The following is a 20,270-nucleotide window of genomic DNA, read 5'->3' as shown; positions in this document are numbered from 1 at the left end:
AGGACGGGGCGTCTCATGCCTGGATCCCGGACAGCCGCCATGTGCACAGGGTGAGCTGTTCCCCGGGCCTGCTGGGTTCCGGAGGCTGCTTCCTTCGGGGTGAGTAGACCGAGCGGGGAGGCCTCTGGGACTGGGCAGGTCCGGGACCCACTCGCCGCCTTCATTGGGCAGTGAATGGGATTTGGGAGGGGCACGACCTTGGGCCTGGGTTATTTAAACCTCCAGCAGCCTCCTGGCAGCTGGTGGGTCTCAGGACGGGGCATCTCATGCCTGGATCCTGGACGGCCGCCATGTGCACATGGTGAGCTGTTCCCCGGGTGGCAAGTGCGCCATTTGGTGCCAGGCTCCGCCTACTGGCCGCCCGGCCGGGGAGCTCTGGGGATTTGGTTCTTTGAGTCCTTGCTTAATTAGCTCCAGGTTGAACCCATTGTGCTTCTTGGACCTGAAACAGGCAGTAACTCTTCCTTTGCAAAACTTGTAATCACTAATAATGCTGAGCACCAAATACCAGTCCATGCAGAAGCTATAGCTTGGGGCTTGTCCTGCAAAAGTAGCTCCAACAGCTGGCTAATGTGTCAACTGGTAATGGAACAGAGTAGATCAGGCACGACTGAGCAAACCTTAGCCCACAAGTAAAACTAGAAACCAGGAGGGAGCAAAGGTCATGCCAAGCTAGGTTCTTGTACCTACTGGTCTGTGGAAGCCAGGGACGCTAAGCCAAGTGTCTAAGGCAGAGTTCGGGACAGGGGAGGGGCTGTGCCATGTTGAGTCAGAGCATCCACTGACAGGCCAATGATCTATGGCTGAAAACAGGCCTGGTTGGGGAGCTAAGGGGACAACCCTAGCTGGGCTGAGGTTCCCACCAAGAGGCACGTGGCCTGGAAGGGGGGCTGCGTTCTGATCTGGAAACAGTTGTAGTCTCCCTTGGCACAAGTGTGGACTGGGATTGGATGCACTGAACCGGGCCGGACCCCAACTCCCCTTGGTGTTCTGGAGGGCCAGGGCAGATGTGGGATGGACTAGGCAAGGTCTCAAACCCCTACTGAGCCATGTGTGAGCCATGCGTGGGTATGGACAAACCATGGCTGGGCTGGACCATCCAACAGCAAGAACCAGATTGGGTGGAAGGCCAGTCAGGAAAAGCCACAGTTCCTGCTATGACAGGAGGTGGACTGAGTAGGGTTGGCTCATGGACCCACTGGTAAGCGTGAAACCTGGCATTGGGAGAGGTTCTGATGGGGAAGCCCGGGCAACTCCTCTGGCAGGACACAGACCCGGCAGGTAAGCGCAAGAAGCATGATAGGAAACAGCCCAGAAAAGGCCATGGAAAGTTACACACTGGCATACAATTGGCAGACGTGGGGGCAAGACCAGGCTGAATCTGTCCATGTCATCCACTGGCAAATCCAGGCACCAGTGTGGGTCGAACCAGGTTAGGTCGCAACAAAGACTAGTGCACAATATGGAATGCCAAGGTGAGGTTGCCTGTACCAGAAGGGACCACAGTGCCCAACCAGCCTGAGAACAAGAAAGGAAGTGGGCAGAGCCAGCACGGGAATAAGGGAGGGTTCCTTTGCTGGGCAGCTACTTCCACAGGAGAGCAGGGGCTGGGATGGGGGCAGACCAGACTAGGCAGAGCTACCAGACCTGTGCGCCTCATGTGGACTAGATCAGGGAAAAGCCAGGCTGGGCAGATTATTCCTACTGGTGCAAACAAAATTAAAGTGGGCGAGGGTTGTTTGGGCTTAGACGCAGCATCAGCTGGAATCTGGGAATGGGAGAGGCCTGGGAGGGAAATAGTGGGCTCATCCCTCTTGGGTTACCACTTCCACAGGAGGACATAAAACTAAGATAGCGGCTGGGGTGGAATGGGGTGTGGGACAGACTGGATTACTGCTACACTTACTGGCAAACCAGGGTAGGGGGTGAGCCTGGTGGGGGTTATTGTGGATCGCTCCAACTAGGCTGCAGCTCCCATTGGTTTATGTGAGGGCCAAGTATGTGCTGGGCAGAACCAGGCTGGACTGCAACACCCATTGGTTCCAGTGGAAGTCGGGAGTGAAAACAGAACCAATCCAGCAATTGCAACTACCACCTGATTGGAGAGATGGACGGTGCCAGGCCCTGTACTTGTTAGCACATACAAGAAGTTTCATTGGAGATCTTCCTAATCTAAATGCTGGACTCAGAACCCTAACGAAGAAAAGAGAGAAGACAGAACAGGTCAACCAACCATCTCAGCTATGATGGACTATGTCAATCAGTGGATTTTTCAAAGCCCTCATAGTGCTTGGAGTGGCAAGATTGACAGCAATTCATGACTGTTGCAATATCAAAACCACTTGAGCAAGAACCTCAGAGCAGACCCTACATCTGGGACCTGTGGAGGGTGGGAAATTGGGTGGGCCTTCTCCCTTAATACCCCCCTTTAAACATGAAGGTAACAATATGGAAAACATACTAGTATTATCCACTTTCCTGTAGCCCTTGAAACTTCTTACCCTAATTAACTATGTAAAGAATGTCAAAATAAAATTTTATTTAAAAATAAATAAATAAATAAAAAGAACTGTTTGATGTCTGTAAGTAAAATTCTGGAATGATTTTTGAATAACAAAATATCAAGAAAACTTTAATTTATGCATTTTATTATTATACTTATTTTTAATTAATTGTCAACAAACTACTAGTAACTTATTAGAAAATCTTAATAGCTTATTCAGCAACTTTCCTCTAGAGAATATATTGCTGAAATTCCCAGCCTTTCTTTTTACTGACTTTAATCTTATGTAATTAAAGAATTGAACGTTTTATAGTCTATAACCTCACTCCAGTTATGAAAGTAACATTTTATGTAATTGAGATAATTATGTGGCAGTAATTTAGTCAACCCAACTATATGACCATTCATGTAGGTTATAAAATTACAAAAAAAATTAATACATGCTTCTTATGTGAATGCGTGTCACTCCTGACAAGAATGGCACTAAAGTAGTCATTTAACTGGAGATTATAAATTATGATTATTTAATGAATACGACTAAGGACGTTTAACAGAAAAAAGGAGAAAGTTGTGAGAACTTATACATGTAATCAATTTGGAACTCTAATAAAAGACACAGAAAGCTAGTGAGAACTTTTCAGGATTAAATACTGCATGTGTTTTTATTTTTTTAAGAGAATTCAAACCATGTTTTTACACAGATAAAGGAATAGGACAGTAATGAAATTCAAATCAAGTTACAGAAAACAATTATAAGCATATTTCACCTTTTCAAAAATGGCTTCTAAACTCCATTTACTTGAATTCAGATCCAACTGACAGATAGTTTTCAGGTGTTAGGTTTTGTTCTTTGTCACACAGCCCCTTTAATAAACTTTCATAACTGTGTGGGAAACTAAAGGTAGGTATCAATTAACATTGTTTTCAGGGTCATTGTGATGGCTTAATTGTCTGATCTTTTGCCTGTAAACTCTGGGAACCCAAATGAGCACCAGATTGTGTTCTGGCTTATCCGCTTCTGATCTAGCTCCCTGCCTAAGGCCTGCAGAGGCAGAAGAAAGCAGTGCAAATGGCCCAAAGCCCGAGTCCAGGAAAAAAGTTCCTGGCTCCTTATTTTGGATTGGATCAGCTCAACTCTGCATGTGTTTTTATAACTCTTAATGTGGTTAAAGAAACTGTGGCACATCTACTCCATGGAATATTATTCAGCTATTAAGAAGAATGAAATTATGCCATTTACAACTAGGTGGTCCCAACTAGAGACCATTTTGCTTAGTGAAATGAGTCAGTCACAAAAGAACAAATACCATATGTTCTCTCTAATATAAGGAAACCAGCATGGAAACTGTAACTTCAATAATCTGATCCATACTGGTTTGCTTTGGTTTTGTTTGTTTGCTTATTTGTTTGTTTTTGAGTGCATCCCATGTGTTTTGATATTTTTTATTTCAGTTTCATTTTTCCAAATACTTTCTTTTCTCTTGTCGAATTCATCACTGGCTCATGGATTACACAGAGGCATAATTTTTCCCAAGAGACTTTTGTGTTTCCTTTTTGTCACCCATTTGTTGGTTACTCAGTGCAGTGTTTCTTTTTTTATGGTGCTGTAATATGTTGTTCTTGTTATTGTTGTGGCTATTGTTCTAATTCATACCAGTTGTTGACATTGTTTCATGGCTTCTCATTTATGGAAATGTATAGTCATCGAGTACTGGGGTCCACCATATCCAGAGGTGGGGGTATAATGCAACATACATTCCTGCTTCCAAACAAAAGATGGATTCCCAATGAAACTGTTGGAAATGTGTAGACAATGGGATGCCGGACTGTCTGACATGTCTGTACCAGCAATGTTGTGGCACACTTAAATAAGAGACTGATGGAATTATGACTCCTTAGGAAGAACTATATTATTACAGCAATGTGGGGAAAACCTGTTGGGGGGTGGAAGTCTGGAGTGGGGGAAATCCCAAGTAAAATAAAATTAAATTAAAAAAAACTCCTAACGTTTCTTTAGTTATGAGTGCTTTTCATATATCACCTGCAATTAGTCAAATCAGAAGTTGAGACATTTTGTCAATCACTAGCAAAATACCATCATCCTTACTGGGCACTAGGCACAATTAGTTGTGCTTTGCTTTCTGTTCACACAGTGTATCTGCCATAAATGCTCAATAACTGTAATTTCTCTTTGAATACCAATGTACAAATGTGGTATAGTAGAAGTAGCTTACAAGAGGGTCTTCTAAAAGTTCGTAGAAAATGCATATTATGAAAAACATTCATGATTTCAAAAACAATTTTATACACCCCAAGTGACTTGGCTTTCCATTCCATTTTAACAAACTTTTTGAAATACCCTCATAAGTGTTGGCATCGCATCAGATTTGAATTCCACAATATTACTTGTCAATTCACAGATGAGCAAATAAACATTGTGAGAATCAGCAAGAAATACATTAAAATGGGCATAGTATATTCTACATTCATGTATACAAAGTGCTACAGTATTATTGTGAAGATTAAGGGGAATAACATATATTGCCACCTGGAATATAGTAAATGCTTAATTCAGTTTATGGCATTTCCAAAAGGTCATAGAAATGGAAATAAAAGAGGAGTTTAACCATTTAATCAACTTCACCTCTTTCCTATATCATTAACAAGCTATTTGAATGGGTTTCATTATATGTTTACTATATAACACTAAGCAGATGTGGTAAGAGGAAATTGGGAAAGACTAAAATTGCAAATGCCATACAAGTGAATATTTCCACACCATGACATCTTGGTTTGATAAGTCATCATTCGATTTTATTTTTGCTCAGTTTTGTTAGAGACACTGTTTTGACACCAGTGTTTGAAAAGAAAATGCAAACATTGAGCAATACGTGACCCTTGCAAAATGTTCCTGGTATTTCTTCTTCACCATTTGTAGAGAAATGAATGTCTAAACCTAACAAACCAGAGGAGGGTCAGGTATCTGCCCAGGAGATGATCTGGTTCTGCCTGCTCATGAAGTGTCACCAAAGCAGAGAGCAGGGATGCTCCAAGAGCACTGGCTTTGGCCCATGTAAAGTCACCAGAGCTTCTCTGAGACCCTTGCCAGGCTCTCATCACCCTTCTATCCATTGGCCAAACCAGATTTGAGCCAGTTTCTACACCTGCCACTTTGCTTTGTCACATTAGCTTTTCTTCTACCACAACTGCATTTCCTCTCACTTCTTCTATAGTCTTGTCATCTTAGTTCTTACTTTTCCCAAAATCTTTCCCCAATATACCAAGCACATACTCCCCCAAAACAATACCAATTTCCTAAAGCCCATGTAATTTTTGAGGATTGGTAAGATTTAGAAGAGCCAGCAAATTTGAATATTAATAAGCAATAAATAATTATTAAAATTACATGGGCCCGGCGTGGTGGCGCAAGTGGTTAAGGTCCTCGCCTTGCAGGCCCGGGATCCCTTGTGGGCCCCGGTTCTATCCCGGCAGCCCCACTTCCCTTCCAGCTCCCTGCCTGTGGCCCGGGAAAGCAGTCGAGGACGGCCCAAAGCTTTGGGACCCTGCACCCGCGTGGGAGACACAGAAGAGGCTCCTGGCTTCGGACCGGCATAGCATCGGCTGTTGCACTCACTTGGGGAGTGAATCATCGGACGGAAGCTCTTCCTCTCTGTCTCTCCTCTCTGTATATCTGCCTTTCCAATAAAAAATAATAAAAATAAATCTTTAAAAAAAAAAAAGAATTACTCTGGTCCAGGCCCTGCCCAACAAGCCTAGTGGTTGGATCCTTTCCTTGCATGCGCCAGGATCCCATATGGGCGATGGTTTGTGTCCCAGCAACTCCACTTCCCATCCAACTCCCTGCTTATGGTTTGGGAAAGCAGTGAAGCATGGCCCAAAACCTTGGGACCCTGTACCCATATGGGAGATCTGGAAGAAGCTCCTGTCTTCTGGCTTCAGATTGGCTCATCTCTGGCTGTTGCAGCCACTTGGCAGTGAACCAGCAGATGGAAAATTTTTGTCTCTCCATCTCTTTGTAAAACTGCCTTCCCAATAAAAATAAATAAATCTTTTTAAAAAATTAGTGTGGCCCAAATATCCTGTGATGTTATATGGGTACTCATCATTAATTGTCTGAAATTCAAATTTAATTTGACACCCAGATTTAATTCACTAAATTCTGATTTCCCACTGTCTCATTTTTTGTCCCTATAGTATTATGCCACTTGTCCAGTGTTAGGCCGTTGTTCACAAGCATTGTTTTTTCTAAGTCAAGAGCAGTGTTCAATTCCTTTGTTTTCTTTCTTTTTTCTTTCTTTTTTGTTCATTCTTTGTAAGATTTGTTTTTTCTTATTTGAAAGGCAGATTTTACAGAGAGAGAAAGGGAGAGAGAAATCTTCCACCCATCGATTCACTCCATAAACGACTGCAACAGTCAAAGCTGAACTGATCTGAAATAGAAGCCAGGAGCTTCTTTCTGGGTCTCCCACCGGGTACAGCAGCTCAAGGCCTTGAGTCAACCTCCACTGCCTTCCCAGGTCACAAGCAGAGAGCTGGACTGGCAATGAAGCAGCTGGGACCTAAGCCAGCATCCAGATAGGATGTCAGCCCCGTAGGCTGAGAATTAGTCTGTTATGTCATTATATTAGCTGCAAATTCCTTTAGCTTCTTTATCACTTGGATTTTATCTTTTCTGACGCACCCCCACCACATACCCAGCTCGTGTCATAAATGCTGCTGAGATTCCTGCTGACACAGAATCTGGAAGGTGGGAATAATGGACTGGGTGTCTGGTTCCTGTTTGATCCATGTCCAGGACGTGGGTTGGGTTCCTGCTTCCCAGGTTTGGCCTAACCCAATCCTGCTTGTTGCAGGCAGGGAGCTATGTGTGTGTCTGTAGTTCTCAAAAAGATTCGTGAGCTTAAAGAGAGGGAGAAAGAAAAAATATCTATATTCAGAGGACAGGAAGTGGATCCTCATTCTCTTCATTCTTTCATTCCTTCTTTCAGCTAGCAAATATCTGCTCAACTCCTGCCAGGTGCCAGACGTTGACACGACTTCCAGAAACACAACTTTAAACAACATGGATCTGTCATCATCCAGGATTCACTGCAACACACACACACACACACCACTCCCCCAATTCCAGAAAATGAAGATATCATTGCTATTATTACAGCAAGTGCTACAATGGGGTGAGAGTAAATCATACGGGAAATCACTAACACCCATTTTCTGGGGTCGAAGGAATATGTTAGGAGAAAGTAGCAGCTGGGCCAAGGAACAATAATTCATAGTAATTATGACTTATAGTAATTATAGTAAAAATAACCAGACGATGGCAAACAGACTTCCCACACAGAGCAGCATGAATAGATGCTCAAAGTGAAAGAGAATGTGCATTAAAGTGCAATTAATAAATAGAATACTTCTGCTTGTTCTAAACCATTCTTCTCCCTGAGGAAGGTGTCTTGTTGGAGTGGAAAGTTGCGGGTAACACCCGTCTCCTCTTTTTGATCACAGTCTCCCTGTCCACTCTAAGCATCCTCTGTGGTTTTCTTTGCCTCTGTCAACTCTCCCACTCCTGTTGCATTGAGGCTGACACCTATAACCGTAACTACTCTCTAATCCACTTTTGAACAATTTCACTTGTTGCCCTCTGCATTTCTTTGACAAGCAAACTGCATTCCACGAAGTGTAGTGACGTTTGTAGGGTTCAATCTCAAGACGTGGTGGATCGCATCTCTGTTGGGAGGGGTAACAAGTAAAGGAAGAAGTCCTTAGGTAAAATCAGTTTAATAAAGCTTAATCTTCACCAGTGTCCCTCATCGGCATCCACTGGTCTTAGTCATCTTTGCAGCCTTCATTTGTGCATGGCAGAAAGTAAGCACCCAGGGGCAGGTATTTGGGGCAAAATTTAAGGCACAGCTTGGAGTGTGAATATTGTATAGTAGACCTAGTGTCTGTGTTTCAATTCTACCTCTTTCTGATTTTCAACTTTCTGCTAATGCACACTCTGGAAAGCAGGAATGAAGACTCAAGCAGGTGGATCCCTGCTGCCCATGAGGGAGACTCAGGTCGAGTTCCAGGTTCCAGCCTCCAGCCTGTCCCAGCCACAGGTGTTGTGGGTTTTCAGGAGTGAACTTGTGGTTAGGAGACCTCTCCTTCCAACAAAATAAACGAACAAAGAAATAAAGTTTTAAAACATCCTTGATAAAAGAACTCACACCTAATTAAATATTTACTTCTAATTAGATTTTGGCCTAGTTTAAATTCAGTTATGACCAAGTGATAAACTTAAATGATTAATTGTAGTGAACTTTCTATACTACAAGTGAAACCAGATATTGCAAGTGCTGCACAGTGTTTCTGACAAAGGACGTCTGCAACGGCTATTCTTATGTGCAACTTCATTAGGCTGAAAGGCTCCTACGTATTTGGCCAGACACCATTCCGGGTGTTTTCTGTGGCAATGCTTTGGGTGAGATTCAGTCTACCTTCCGAATCATTTAGGAGGTAAGCTGAGCGAAGATCCTTCCTGTGAGAGTGGGTCTCATACGATCATTCGAAAACCTGACAACAGAAAAAGGCTGACGGTCCTCAGAGTAGAGACTCCTTCCTGTCTGGCTGTCTTCACACTGGGACATCGGCTCTTCCTCAGCCTTGAGTCTGCCAGCTGTTAGCAATGACACCATCAGATCTCCAGGTCTCCACAGTGCCAACTCACTCTGTACCTCTTAGGATTTTCCTGATTTCATGATCATGAATTATGTGAACGAATTATTTACAAGAAATATCTATGACTCCTATTTATTTTGATTTTGGAGAATTCTTTCACAATATCGCAGGATACAGCACAACCAGAAGGTGTTTCTTATTATTTTATTCATGGTGTAGTTTTGAAGGTATAAGAATTCCACCCTCTTTCTCTCTGCTTTTTTATTAGAGTATATGCTTTCTTCTTTTTTTGAGATTTATTTTTCTTATTGCAAAGCCAGATATACAGAGAGGAGGAGAGACAGAGAGGAAGATCTTCCATCTGATGATTCATACCTCAAGTGAGCACAACGGCCAGTGCTGTGCAGATCCAAAGCCAGGAGCCAGGAAATTCTTCCAGGAACTTCTTCCGCGTCTCCCACCTGAGTGCAAGGTCCCAAAGCTTTGGGCCATCCTCAACTGCTTTCCCAGGCCACAAGCAGGGAGCTGGATGAGAAGTGGAGCTGCTGGAATTAGAACCAGTGCCCATGTGGGATCCCAGCACATTCAAGGAGAGGGCTTTAGCCAGTAGGCTTCTGCGCTGGGCCATAGAATATATGCTTTTAATTTGCTTTATCAGACCTGCATGGTCTAAAGCTATGCCAACTCCCTTGGCAATTAGTTTGCCCACACTACTTATGGATAACCTAATTCTCACAGGGCATTTCCCCATATTTAATATTAAGAGAGTTTTGTAAAATACTCCCCTCTTCCCATATTTGTAGTAATCAGTCCCGAGGACTATGAAGGTGCCTAAGACAGTGAGTAGAGCCAGAAGAGAGGGGAATATGACAACTCTGATACTCAGAAATAAAGATTTAGAAACTGAGTTAAAGTCAGTATTATCTCATCTAACCCTTTCATGCACCATGGTGTTGTTGAGAGATAAGCTTCTTGGAAGAAATGAAGAATCAGGCACTTGGCAAGAAGAGGTTACAGTAAGAGTTTCGTAGAGAAGAATGCCAAAGTGCACCTGCGTAATGCTGAGGCGACACAGCGCCACAGCTCTACCAGCTGTGCTGGCTGCGCATGCGCACAGATCCCTGTGGCCAGAAGTGCCCAGAACGGTTTAAAATTCTGCTATCACTGAGTCTTTTAATAATTACTAAAACAAAGGCACCAAAGTATTCATGATGAACTGGTTTCTACAAATCATGTCCTAATGTAAGCAAAGCTTTCCTAAGCTTAAGAAACCATTTCTTAAGCCCAGTGTCCCAGTATAAGTCAAAATTTTAAACTGAAAGTTTTTTCAACTTTTCATCTAAAGATTAATCTGATGATGCAATAAGAGCAAACCAAACTGAAGAGCCATGTTCCCAAGTTCTACCCAGGGTGAAAAGACAATAGGGCAAGAAATGACTGGGCAATGGTGGCATTTGTTTTTATCCTGGATATCTAGTAAAAATAGAAAGCTCTGTATATGATTAGTATCTTTCTTGAACTTTGATCTAGTAAGAGAGAAGAAGATACGGCTGCTCAATCTATTCAATGGAGAGCTGAGAATGTTGACCTTTTGCTATAAGGCAGAACACGTACGAGAGAAACAGAGGGAGAGATCATCTCTCTGAGGGTGCATTCCACAAATGGCCAAAGCCAGGGAATTCTGTCTGGATCTCCCACAAGCATGGCAAGGTTCCAAATACTTGAGACATGATTTACTGCTTTCCCAGGCAAATGACCAGGGAGCTGTATGCGAAACAGACTAGCTGGAAATTGAACCAGTTCCCCAGCATCCCGGTTGTAGCTTAATCCATTACACAATATGCCAGTCCCTTGACAGCGCTCATGATCATCTCCTGAACTAAAAGGTCGTACCCACATCATTGCTCATTCGCGGCTACTGCAAAGAGCTTGGGTTCCCCTCCTGTGGGAGAGTCTGTTGATCACCCCCCAAATGCTCCCTTTCTTTCAGATTAAGTTCCAGGAAGTAGAATTGTATTAGTCAGAGTTCTCCAGACGCTGAAACCAATAGGAGAGAGAGGGAATGTTGCCAGGTGTGGAGCAGAGTATGTGTAAGACTTTGGCTCATGCAGTTATGGACGCTGACAAATACCTACTCTGCAGTAGGCAAGCCAGTGACCCAGGAGAGCCTCAGTGTTGGCTGTTGTTCCAGTGCAAACCTCAGCCAGTTTCCACATCCAGGAGTTTGAGTCTGAGGGCAAGAATGACTCAGGAATCGCTTAGCAGCAGGAAGGTCAGCTATTCATTCTATCCAGATCAGTGGACTGCAGAAGGCTCTCCCCTATTCAGGTATAAAACAGGCGCCACACAATCTCCCAATTCTGTGCTTCCTTTTATCCACATTTACCCTCACAGAAATAGAACACTGACCAAATACATGTGTGCCTCAATCAGGCTGTTAAAATACTTGTGGTGTACTCAAATTGCCCCACAAAACTAATCAACGAAGGTGTACCAGGGTGAGTCATGTGGTCCTTCTAAAACTAAAGGCCCCTCCCCTGTCCCTCCTCTTCTTTGCTTTTCTACCTCTGACCCTGGCAACAGAAACATGGATGCTGCCATCTTGAGCAAGGAGAATAACACATATCTTAATCCTGGCAGGAATATTTGAGGCCCTGGATGCTGTGTGGAATACAGTCTCTCAGCCTACATCTCAACCCAGAGGCATACATCTCTATTCTTTTATGAGAGAGGAGAAATGTACTGTGGAAGCCTCTGTTGGCCTGACCTCCACCGCTAATTCCCATCCTGACTTACATATCTCTTTTTTATTCTCATGGCATATAACAGGGTGCACTTACAGATTAGATAACAAAATTAATAAACTAACCATGACTAGACAGAAAAACAGAAGACCTGAGTCTCACCAACACTGCACTAGGGTAACTGCTCCGTATGGTGACATTTGCTTTTACAACATGACCAATTCTATTTTTAAACTTACTGGGAGAAGCAGGGAGGGCTGCTTATTTTATCTTCATTTTTTTTCCCTATGGATAATCTTGGATTTCCCATGCTTATATGATAATTTCATTTTAATTGAGCCTTTATATAACACTAGGCAAAAAGATTCCACATCAACTGGCCAATCTAATGTCTCATTAGATAGAATGCTTTCATTTGGCAAACATTTATGAGGAGCTTTAAAACATCTTTCTGAATGAAAGCAAAATTATGATATGAAGACAAAATTATGCTTTAACACAATGAATACCAAAATGATTTAGTTAAATTTAAATAGCACACCAATCGATATCTACGGTTACTGTAAAACCAAGAAGTGCTTAGCCTCTCATATTTTTACTGTGACTTATTTAAAGATTCGTTTATTTGGAAATCACAGTTACAGAGAAAGAAGGAGAAAGAGAGATCTTCCATCTGCTTATTCACTCCCCAGATGGCTGTCATAGCTGGGATTGGATCAGGTCAAAGGTAGGAGTCAGGAACTTCTTCCAGGTCTCCCAGGTGAGTAGCAAGTGCCCAAACACCTGGGCCTTTTTCTGCTCCTTATCCAGATGCATTAGCAAGGAGTTGGATCAGAAGTAGAACAACCAGGCCTTGAATTTGTGCCCATATAGGATGCTGGCAGCATAGGCAGTGGCTTTATCTGCTATGCATAATGCCAGGGCCTTAAACACTGGCATTGAAAGAACATAATTTCACAAATGCTAAAACATTCTGCATCAATAGCAGTGTTTCATCACAAAATATATGCTGGTGGAGCACAAGGCTTGAAGAGGTCCAGGGTCATAAAGACAGACTTGTAGAGCCTTCTCCATACCAGGCCCTTGTCCAGGGTTATCTCTCTATATTTATACCAGCACAAGCTGCCTACTTCCCATTGGATTTCAGATTAACAAGATTTTTTTCAAATATAAATGTATTTCACACAATATTTGGACCATTCTTTATCTGACTCCTTAAATTCACTTTTAACTGAGAGTCTTGTATTTCCTCTCACATCCTAGCCTGTGGCCCAGCCTTGGAAAGCAGCAATTGATGGTGCCCTGAGTTCAGATTTCAGACCTTTCTGCTGTGACTATCATGGGAGAATAATTCTCTTGGCCATCCTTCCATCTTCTCTACCTTCTGAAACCCAACTCCTTAGCTTATTGGGGGTCTGCCTGGAGTTGTTCCGTGTATCTCCTTGAGTTCACTCTCCACCCCCCTTTCTACATTGCTTTTTGCTCTCAGAGCACAGCAATCAGGCTCATTTGCCCACTGGATTCTAGTTTGGCCTTGACCAATGAGGCACCAGAAGAAGAAGAAGGAAATCCAGTAGGAAAGACTGAGGGATTTGTCCTCCTTTTTAATCCCTGCCAATCTCTGGCACAGGTCCCTGTAGGTCCTGACTCCGCTCCCTCCTCTGCTTGTCCTTAAAAATCTAGAAGAAATTTTCCAAACTGACCAGCATGAAGGGCCTTACCAACCTTTTTTACTTCCTTTAGCTCTGCCTGCAATTTAACAAGTGGCACCTTCCTTAAGTTCTCTTTAACCTGTCCTTTTGGTATGTGCACCTGTTTCCTACCAAGAACCTGACTAATGTGGGATGTTTAATCCATCATTTGCATGCTAATAATGCAATGCCACAAAGTAAGCTGTAAATCACACACACACACACACACACACACACACACACACGTTTTTGGCTTACTGTTCTGGCCCAGTGTTAGGGGGATATACCTGCTGATGGCAGACTCAAAAAAGCGTACAGTGTCTATGGTAACTGACAAGGAGAGTGCCTGGGTACGAGTATGCTGGTCCTTCTCTCTTTCTTATAAAGCTACCAAGATTCAGTCATGGGGCTCCACCAGATGACTTCTCTAATCCTGATCACCTTCTAAAGACTCCTGCCTTCAAACACTATTGGTAGATTCCATTTCTTCTCACTTCTCATGGTGGAGATTAATTAAACTCCAAGATGAGTTTTGGAATGGATAAACCATTGCACAACAGAAACACAGAATAAGTGGCTATTCTCTGCCTGAACCTTAACGCCAAATATTATATTCACACTTGATTTTGCTGAGGAATCCTACTTTAGGATTAGGGGTATAGCATCTGCGTAGCAAAAGCTATCCCTTTTTGCACTGATATTCTTCAGTGAGTTCAACAAGTACATTTATTATTATGTTATTTTTAGCAGCTAACATCTATGTTTATATTGAATGGTTGAGTAACAGTTTAAGGGAGGAGGTCAGTGTATTGAAATGCCATCAAGGCACATTTCTACTTTATTGGAAAGAAGCGATGACCAAAGCCAGATCTGCATGCAGTTGGCTGGAACACAGTGGTTAATCTTCCATCTGCCTCTTGCCTATGTCCCAGATCCCAGATATCTGGCTAGTGTATTCACGCTGTGAGCTTTCAGAATCATAAATCTCTGAGATTTGGTTGGCAGACTAGCTGTTCTGAAAGCAATGGAAACCAAAACCAAAACAGACCAAACTCACCGTGACTGATTTCTTGATTTTTTTTTTTGTTCCCAGCTCCTTTTAAATAATCAAATCATCATACTTTCTGTGGCATTTTGGAAGTTACTGGTTTCTGAGTCATGTCCTTATTTACAGGAATGAGTGGGGGTTAGGGTCGGGGTCAGCCTGGACTCAGCAGTTACTCCATTTATGAGAAGTGAGCAAATATAGAAGAAATAATGGGAAAACTCTTTCACACATTGTTCTTCTCCATCCTGTAAGCTCTTCATCAATCCCTGGTCAGAACTCTGACCTGAGAGAACAGTCACTGCCCAGACATGGTCCGTGTCAGACAGAACAAAGTGGAGCAGTTTTCAAGTGCAAATTTCTTCTCTTTTCATTGTGGAAAAACCTTGTTTGTTCTCTATTCACACCGAGTCCATCTTTCCTAGAATATTTGTCCTAAACTCCTTGATCCAAAAATAACCAAAGTCTCTACAAATCCAACTCTTAGGGGAAAACTTTGTTTTCCAACTTATGTGACGCAGGCCACTGCTTTATGGTCATTATCACAGCCTCAATAATCCACATTGTTAAAAGCCAATCCTGTGACTGTTGCTTGCAAAGAGTGTCTACACAGGGACTGAGTACATTTTCAAAATCCCAGGGAGCCAAACAAAAGGGTTAGGATTGGGCCCAGTGTGATGATTCAGTGGCTGAATCCTTACCTTGCAAGCATTGTGATGCCATATAGACATATGCTAGTATCCCATCCCCTCTGCTTCCCATCTAGCTCCCTGACTGTGGCCTGGGAAAGCAGAAGAGGATGGTCCAAAGCCTTGGAAACCTGAACTTATGTGAGCAACCTGGAGGAAGCTCCTGGTTTCTGGTTTCAGATGAGCTCCACTCTGGCCACTGTAGCCATTTAGAGAATTAACCAACAGACAGAAGATATTCCCCTTTGATTCTTCTGTCTGTAAATCTGCCTTTCCAATAAATATAATGAAATAAATCTTTTTGAAATTTTTAAAGGTTAAGATTTTAACACTATCAGTAAAAGCTCCTAAATACAATACATGTTTCCTCTAGGGAGCATTTGTAGACTGCATTCCCATCTAGTTAAAACACACATTATTGGTACCAAAATGGAATGCTGACAATCTAAAGTTTAAGATTATCCGCATAAAGAGTTCATCTCTGTACATTCCTTTATTGAGGCTCACATTTGATGTGACCACAACTCCAGTCCAAATTATTATCTTTCTATAACACTGTTTGAATAATTCTTATCGTTTGAGAGTGTCCTGCTACCAGTTTCGAGTTTGGAAACTTTGTTACACTAGGCAAGCATTAGACAATGAGTGAATGGTAGAGATTTTCATAGAATGCAAAACTTAAAGTGGCACCAAATTGAATATTATAGTGGTAACAGCAAAGGTCTGCCTTTTATTTTGTCAGTTCACTTGATACTTCTTTTCTTATAACTATTCTGTAGAGACTTAATTTAAACTGGATGTAATGATTCTATCATCAACCTATTTATCACCAATCCTCTGTATTATCTATTATCTATCAAAATATGTGTAGTATAAATAATCTTAGCACTCTAAGTTGGCAACTTAAAATGAGATAGCATAAAACTCTTAGGGCATTTTCTTCTAGCAGAAAATATGCTGCAAATGTAACAGGCTTAATTAGAGAGGCAGGCTGTCAGCTACAGACACATTCCCCAGTGCCCATTCCTAGCAGAGCCACGACCTGTGGGAATTTAATCCAAGTCTCCCATACGTTCGCCTGTTAACAGGAAGTTGGAAACAGGAACAGAAGCAGAAAGCAAACCCGTGTACTCTGGTGTAGGATCTGAACCTCTTCGCTGGTTCTTTTTTTTTTAAGTAGTTCAGAGTTCCACACCAGCACGTTTAAAATACTTTGATGGCTTCTCTTGGCATTTATGGTAAGACTAAAATCCTTAACACGAGCTTCAAGGTTCTGCCTTATTCTACAGCATCACGTTGTGCTGTATTCTCCTTATCCCTTCATGTTCAGCCACATCAGCCTTCTTCAGGTCTTTCACCATGCCACAGGTCCGTGACACGTGTTTTTGCTCTGTCTAGACCTTTCCCCCGTCTGCCTTCTGTGCCTGCTTAGCTCTTACTCATCAGCTATGATTACCTCAGTAGTCACATTATCTAAGGAATCCATCCCAGATTGCTTCATCTCATTCAGATTCCCTTTTTTATTTGTATTCATAGATTATGATCCTTTCCCATTTAGCCCTTTTTTTATTTAACTGAGTGTCCATTATCTATTGACCTAGACCAAAGCCAACATTCATCGTCTCAAAGTTCCCAAGAATCAAGAGCCAAGGGTAGTTAGGCTGGATGGTTCTAGCTCAACCAGTCTCCTCAGAATTCACTCAAGGTGCCGGCTGACACTTAGCCATCCAAGGTCCTCAAGGATCTGCTTCTGAGTTCATTCTTGTGACTTTATCAGGTTTAGGGCCTCAATGCATTACTCTTTGGCCCTCCAGTGTCCTGCTTGAGTCTTCTCAAATGCAGCTTCAGTTTAGCCCAGAGTGAAGAATCCAGGAGACAGGAGAAATTTCACATTTCTGGTATGTCCAGTCTTGCAAGTCACTTACTGCTGTTTGTGTTTGATTCCATTTGTCAGAAACGTGTCTTTAAGTCTGAGTCACACTGACAGGGAGAGGAATCGGGTTCTACCTTTTGAGGAAATTTTGGACATGTTTTTAAACTGACTCCTGTGAGTATTTCAGTAGATGCCTATCTCCCTTTCTTTGCTTTTCTTCACTTTTTCTTTTTTTTTTTTTCTGTTGCAGACAGAAAAGTGTATTTGTGAAGGGATCAGGTGAGCAGGGAAGGGTGAAGGAGGGAGGGGGAAAGCACCTCCCAGGAGAAAGCCAGGAGGTGGGGGTGCCGCTTGGGGAGAGAGAGACACCTGCCCATCTCCCCTTCCAGACTATGGGGTTCCTTGAGAATAGAACACATTTCTAGCCTTTTCTGTTGTGCCTCTGTCAAATCTCAGGAAGCCAGACAAAGCAAAGGCATGAGATCAATGTTTGATGCTTGAATTAATGCAACCATGTCCTCGAATCCCAGCTCTGGGAAACTGTCCAAATTATGAACCCTGAGTGCCTGGTTTTGGAAAATGAGAATAAGTGCTGGAAGAATAAAACAATGTGCCCTGCACATTAGACCCGGTATAGTCTGCTGCTGAAGAAGTTCATTAAATCCTGTTTCTGCTTCATCTTCTGTGTTTTGATCAGCCGTGCAGTCATTCTCACTGTGTTTCTCCATCTCTCCTGGCCTGTTAGTCTGTTTCAGCTGCCACTGTGCTAAGATTCTTCTTGCATACACCTCTGTGCAATTGTCTACGCCTCTATCCTCTCAGGCCACCAGGTCAATACACAGAAACCAGATTGGTTATTTTCAAGTCTTTGTGTCATTCATTCTGGCATCCTCTATGAAAAGTGTCCTGACTCGCGCTTGCTAAATGTGTAACAAATTTTCTGTTGATTCCAGATTCCTTTGAATTCCTCATCTGTACTGTCTTCGTAATACATCCAAGTATAGGGTGCCAGAACGACGGAGGACATCTCTGTCTATACCAAGAGAGATTTGATCTCCGCTGCACACAATCGCATTCCTTTCGTGTCTACACAAAGCGATGTCCCCACCCAGCAAGTTTTTGAGTGGAGCCAATGCAGAATATAACGAGCTTCATTTTCTTTTAATCTTAAGCCCGTTCATGTTCACCCTCATGATGATAAACTTCTAGGTTCATTTTTAATGCTCTCTAACACTGTCTTTGTTGCTGTAAAAACGATCTTGTAATTACGCTTGAAAATACAAAATTCCTAAATGATCTGTGTTATCATAGATGATTTGCAGCAGTAGATAAGATCAGTGAAAATTTGCCAGGTGTATGAGAAGATGAAACTGATTAGAGATCCTGATTTTATATTTCTCTGACTTGCCTTAACAACTTGCGATATAGGTGAATCATGCTTTAATGAATAGAAATCAGCTTAAAACATACAAACTTTAAAAATTATTCTTCTTTTTGAATGAATATATATGAACAAATATATAGTACTTAAAACATAGCAAGACCCAGACTGAGACTAACAAACAGTAAAGTGTTTACTCAGTGACTCTTTAGTAGCAACAGAGGTCAGTTAGTCTCACCTTATTAAACTATCATCATTCTGATAGAGCGAAGATATTTTGAAGCTGTGCTTCCCTGCCCCCTATTTACTACAAGGGGCCATAACTGCTTATTCAGGCCCTATTCAGAGAAGGTGCCAAACATAGATCCTTGTGTTTAGTTACTAATTAACCCTTCTCCCACCCATTGTATTAACCCTGGATTTGCACAAATTTAACAACTCTTTCTTTATGTTAGTATTTATAAGCCTAAGAGTCACCAAAAAAGGAAGTCAGCACAATGACTCAATTAGCTAATCCTCTTCCTGCAAGTATATGGTTACCAACTCATGTCCCGGCTTCTGCATTTCCCACCCAGTTCCCTGCTTATGGTCTGGGAAAGCAGCAGGGGAAGGACCTGTACCCACATGGGAGACACAGAAGGAGCTCTGGGTCCTGGCTTTGGATCGGTTCAGCTCTAACCAGTTCTGCCATTTGGGGAGATAGAAGATCTCTCTCTCCTGCTCTATGTAATTCTGCCTTGCAAATAAAAGTACATGGATCTTAAGGAAAAAAGAAAATAAGAGTTAACAAAAAAGCAGATTCTTCCAGAACTACAGGACTTTCATTTTGGTCGAATGATAAGGCTGCATGGAGGTAGATAGGTTCATACAATATTTACACTGGCTATCTATCAAAAGTCTTTATTTTACAAATAAAGAAACAGGCCTCCAAACTCCATGCCACATGCCAAGAAACTCAGGAACCTGCCATGTGCTCACCCTTGTCTTTTTCCAAAATGCCCAGTGATTGATTCATTTACTTTAAAGCATGCCAACCTTAATGCTGTACAAAATTGTCTACAGGCATTGCTAGCTGTTTCCTTGAGACAAAAATCACTCTCAGTTGGAGACCACTGGTCTAACCAAGGCCATCTTATTATTTTAATGAAATATTCTTCATTTGGAGCAAATACTTCAAGGCATAAATGCATTCATATTTAGTAGCAGACCTCTGAGTTGGTTATGCAAAATGTCATTCTTGGAGCAGGCATTTGGCTAAGATTTTAAGACAGTATGAGGACTGTCCACTTCCCAAATTGCAGCACCTGGGTTCAAGTCCAAGCTATTCAATTCTGATCCATTTCTGCTAAGACAGACACTAAGAGGCAGCAGATAATGGCAGGTTCTTGGTTCCTTGCCGATTACACAGGAGATCCACCCTGCTTTTCAGGTTTCTGGGTTTGCATGACCAATTCTCACTATTTCGAGCATTTGTGTGGGTGAAGCAGTGTCTGTCTTTCTGTTTGTCTAACTTTCAAATAAATCGAAGCAATGTTTTAAATGTCAATGTTGGGGGTTGCCTTGTGGTGAATTAAGCGCTGCTTGGCATCCCATGTGGAAGTGCTAATTCAAGCACCAACTGTTTCACTTCACGATTATGTACCTGGAAAGGCTATGGATGACTGCT

This window comes from Ochotona curzoniae, unplaced genomic scaffold (genome assembly GCF_017591425.1).
Source record: "Ochotona curzoniae isolate NIBS_2020 unplaced genomic scaffold, NIBS_Ocur_1.0 contig_3498, whole genome shotgun sequence".
Taxonomy (NCBI): domain Eukaryota; kingdom Metazoa; phylum Chordata; class Mammalia; order Lagomorpha; family Ochotonidae; genus Ochotona; species Ochotona curzoniae.
Note: the sequence above shows the minus strand (reverse complement) of the source record.